This window comes from Cupressus sempervirens, chromosome 2 (assembly GCF_028749045.1).
Source record: "Cupressus sempervirens isolate cs-2001-9-10 chromosome 2, ASM2874904v1, whole genome shotgun sequence".
Classification (NCBI taxonomy): domain Eukaryota; kingdom Viridiplantae; phylum Streptophyta; class Pinopsida; order Cupressales; family Cupressaceae; genus Cupressus; species Cupressus sempervirens.
In genome coordinates, this window is record NC_143119.1 from 565,697,869 (window position 1) to 565,702,810 (window position 4,942).

Consider the following 4,942-nt stretch of genomic DNA (forward strand, 5'->3'; position numbering starts at 1 on the left):
TCATAAAGTCGAGCCACCAAGTACTCTCACCAAGTCGACTCTTTAAGTCCTTTCGTCGAGTCACCCCACCAAGTACTCTCACCAAGTCAACTCTTTAGGTCCGTTCATAGAGTCACCCCACCAAGTCGACCCTTCAAGTGGGTTCATCAAGTCACCCCACCAAGTCGACTCTTTAAGTTCATTCATCAAGCCACCCCGCCAGGTCAGCCCACAAATTACTCTCACCGAGTCGACTCTTTAAGTTCGTTCATCAAGTCACCCCGCCAGGTCGGCCCACCAAGTGGACTCTTTAAGTTCGTTCATGAAGTCACTCTGCCAAGTCGGCCCACCAGGTCGACTCTTTAAGTTCGTTCATCAAGTCACCCCGCCAGGTCAGCCCACCAACTGCTCTCACCAAGTCGACTCTTTAAGTTTGCTCACCAAGTCACCCCGCCAGGTCGGCCCACCAAGTACTCTCACCAGGTCGACTCTTTAGGTTTGTTCATCAGGTCACCCCACCGAGTACTCTCACCAAGTCGACTCTTTAAGTTCGTTCATCAAGTCGCCCCGCCAGGTCGGCCCACCAAGTACTCTCACCAAGTCGACCCTTTAAGTTCGGTCATCAACTCACCCCGCCAGGTCGGCCCACCACGTACTCTCACAAAGTCGACTCTTTAGGTTCGTTCATCAATTCGCCCCGCCAGCTCGGCCCACCAAGTTCTCTCACCAGGTCGACTCTTTAAGTTCGTTCATCAAGTCACCCCGCCAGTTCGACCCACCAAGTACTCTCACAAAGTCGACTCTCTAAGATCGTTCATCAAGTCACCCTGCCAGGTCAGCCCACCAAGTACTCTCACCAAGTCACCCCGCTAGCTCGACCCACCAAGTCGACTCTCTAAGTCCGTTCATCAAGTCACCCCGCCAGGTCGGCCCACCAAGTCGAATCTTTAAGTCCGTTCATCAAGTCACGTGACCAGGTCAGCCCACCGAGTACTCTCGCCAAGTCGACTCTTTAAGTTTGTTCATCAAGTCACCCGGCCAGGTCGGCCCACCAAGTCACCAAGTACTCTCACCAAGTCGACTCTCTAAGTCCGTTCATCAAGTCACCTCGCCAGGTCGGCCCACCAAGTCGAATCTTTAAGTCTGTTCATCAAGTCACCCCACCAAGTACTCTAACCAAGTCGATTCTTCTAGTGCGTTCATCAAGTCACCCGACCAACTACTCTCACCAAGTCGACTCTTTAACTATGTTCATCAAGTCACCCCACCAAGCACTCTCACCACGTCAACTCTTTAGGTCTGTTCATAAAGTCACCCCACCAGGTCGACCCTTCAAGTGCGTTCATCAAGTCACCCCACCAAGTACTCTCACCAATTCGACTCTTTAAGTCTTTTCATCAAGTCACCACACCAAGTACTCTCACCAAGTCAACTCTTTAGGACCGTTCATCAAGTCACCTCGCCAAGTCGACCCTTGAAGTCCGTTCATCAAGTCACCCCACCAAGTCGACTCTTTAAGTCAATTCACGAAGTCACCCAACCAGGTCGGCCCACCAAGGACTCTCACCAAGTCGACTCTCTAAGTCTGTTCATCAGGTCACCCCACCGAGTACTCTCACCAAGTCAACTCTTTAGGTCCGTTAATCGAGTCACCCCGCAAAGTCGACCCTCTAAGTTCGTTCATCGAGTCACCCCGCCAAGTCGACTCTTTAAGTCCTTTCATCAAGTCACCCCGCCAAGCCGACTCTCTAAGTGCGTTCATCAAGTCACCAGAACAACTACTCTCACCAAGTCGACTCTATAAGTCCGTTCATCAAGTCGGCCCACCAAGCACTCCCACCAAGTCGACTCTTTAAGTCCGTTCATTAGTTCACCCCGCCAAGTACTCTCACCAAGTCAACTCTTTAGGTCCGTTCATCGAGTCACCCCGCCAAGTCGACCCTTTAAGTCCGTTCATCAAGTCGCCCCGCCGAGTTGCTTCTCTAAGCCAACTCACCATGTCAGCTCACCAAGTCGGTTGTTCAAGTACGTTGCCAAGTCAACTCTTTAAGTTTGCTCACCAGGTCAGCCCGCCCAAGTCGCCTCTTTAAGTTCGTTCACCAGGTCGGCCCGCCCAAGTCGCATCAGCGGGCTAACTCGCCGAGTCACCTCAGGAAGTTGACTCTTTAAGTGCGCTCACCAAGTCAGCTCACCAAGTCGACTCACCATCTCGCCTCGATAAGTTGGCTTGCCGAGTTACCCCACCAAGTCGTCGCCTCTTTAAGCCCACTCACCGTGTCAGCTCGTCAGGTCGGCTCACCAAGTCGACTAATCAAGTAGGCCCACCAAGTCGCCTCAAGGATAGCTCCTCACCATGAGTCGCCTCACCATGTTGACTCTTTGAGCCCGCTAGCCAGGTCGCCTCACCAAGTCGACTCGAGTACGTTGCCAAGTCGACTCTTTAAGTTCGCTCGCCAGGTCGACTTGCCAAGTCAGCTCACCATGTCATCTCAACGAACCAACTCGCCGAGTCGCCTCACCACGTCGGCTCTCTAATACCGCTCGCCAAGTCGCCCCACCAACTCGCCCCGTTAGGCCCACTCTCACCAAGTGGACTCTTTAAGTCTGCTCATAAAGTCGAGCCACCAAGTACTCTCACCAAGTCGACTCTTTAAGTCCTTTCGTCGAGTCACCCCACCAAGTACTCTCACCAAGTCAACTCTTTAGGTCCGTTCATAGAGTCACCCCACCAAGTCGACCCTTCAAGTGGGTTCATCAAGTCACCCCACCAAGTCGACTCTTTAAGTTCATTCATCAAGCCACCCCGCCAGGTCAGCCCACAAATTACTCTCACCGAGTCGACTCTTTAAGTTCGTTCATCAAGTCACCCCACCAGGTCGGCCCACCAAGTGGACTCTTTAAGTTCGTTCATGAAGTCACTCTGCCAAGTCGGCCCACCAGGTCGACTCTTTAAGTTCGTTCATCAAGTCACCCCACCAGGTCAGCCCACCAACTGCTCTCACCAAGTCGACTCTTTAAGTTTTCTCACCAAGTCACCCCGCCAGGTCGGCCCACCAAGTACTCTCACCAGGTCGACTCTTTAGGTTTGTTCATCAGGTCACCCCACCGAGTACTCTCACCAAGTCGACTCTTTAAGTTCGTTCATCAAGTCGCCCCGCCAGGTCGGCCCACCAAGTACTCTCACCAAGTCGACCCTTTAAGTTCGGTCATCAACTCACCCCGCCAGGTCGGCCCACCACGTACTCTCACAAAGTCGACTCTTTAGGTTCGTTCATCAATTCGCCCCGCCAGCTTGGCCCACCAAGTTCTCTCACCAGGTCGACTCTTTAAGTTCGTTCATCAAGTCACCCCGCCAGTTCGACCCACCAAGTACTCTCACAAAGTCGACTCTCTAAGATCGTTCATCAAGTCACCCTGCCAGGTCAGCCCACCAAGTACTCTCACCAAGTCACCCCGCTAGCTCGACCCACCAAGTCGACTCTCTAAGTCCGTTCATCAAGTCACCCCGCCAGGTCGGCCCACCAAGTCGAATCTTTAAGTCCGTTCATCAAGTCACGTGACCAGGTCAGCCCACCGAGTACTCTCGCCAAGTCGACTCTTTAAGTTTGTTCATCAAGTCACCCGGCCAGGTCGGCCCACCAAGTCACCAAGTACTCTCACCAAGTCGACTCTCTAAGTCCGTTCATCAAGTCACCCCGCCAGGTCGGCCCACCAAGTCGAATCTTTAAGTCCGTTCATCAAGTCACCCCACCAAGTACTCTAACCAAGTCGATTCTTCGAGTGCGTTCATCAAGTCACCCGACCAACTACTCTCACCAAGTCGACTCTTTAACTATGTTCATCAAGTCACCCCACCAAGCACTCTCACCGCGTCAACTCTTTAGGTCCGTTCATAAAGTCACCCCACCAGGTCGACCCTTCAAGTGCGTTCATCAAGTCACCCCACCAAGTACTCTCACCAATTCGACTCTTTAAGTCTTTTCATCAAGTCACCACACCAAGTACTCTCACCAAGTCAACTCTTTAGGACCGTTCATCAAGTCACCTCGCCAAGTCGACCCTTGAAGTCCGTTCATCAAGTCACCCCACCAAGTCGACTCTTTAAGTCAGTTCACGAAGTCACCCAACCAGGTCGGCCCACCAAGGACTCTCACCAAGTCGACTCTCTAAGTCTGTTCATCAGGTCACCCCACCGAGTACTCTCACCAAGTCAACTCTTTAGGTCCATTCATCGAGTCACCCCGCAAAGTCGACCCTCTAAGTTCGTTCATCGAGTCACCCCGCCAAGTCGACTCTTTAAGTCCTTTCATCAAGTCACCCCGCCAAGCTGACTCTCTAAGTGCGTTCATCAAGTCACCAGAACAACTACTCTCACCAAGTCGACTCTATAAGTCCGTTCATCAAGTCGGCCCACCAAGCACTCCCACCAAGTCGACTCTTTAAGTCCGTTCATCAGTTCACCCCGCCAAGTACTCTCACCAAGTCAACTCTTTAGGTCCGTTCATCGAGTCACCCCGCCAAGTCGACCCTTTAAGTCCGTTCATCAAGTCGCCCCGCCGAGTTGCTTCTCTAAGCCCACTCACCATGTCAGCTCACCAAGTCGGTTGTTCAAGTACGTTGCCAAGTCAACTCTTTAAGTTCGCTCACCAGGTCAGCCCGCCCAAGTCGCCTCTTTAAGTTCGTTCGCCAGGTCGGCCCGCCCAAGTCGCATCAGCGGGCTAACTCGCCGAGTCACCTCACAAAGTTGACTCTTTAAGTGCGCTCACCAAGTCAGCTCACCAAGTCGACTCACCATCTCGCCTCGATAAGTTGGCTTGCCGAGTTACCCCACCAAGTCGTCGCCTCTTTAAGCCCGCTCACCGTGTCAGCTCGTCAGGTTGGCTCACCAAGTCAACTAATCAATTAGGCCCACCAAGTCGCCTCAAGGATAGCTCCTCACCATGAGTCGCCTCACCATGTTGAC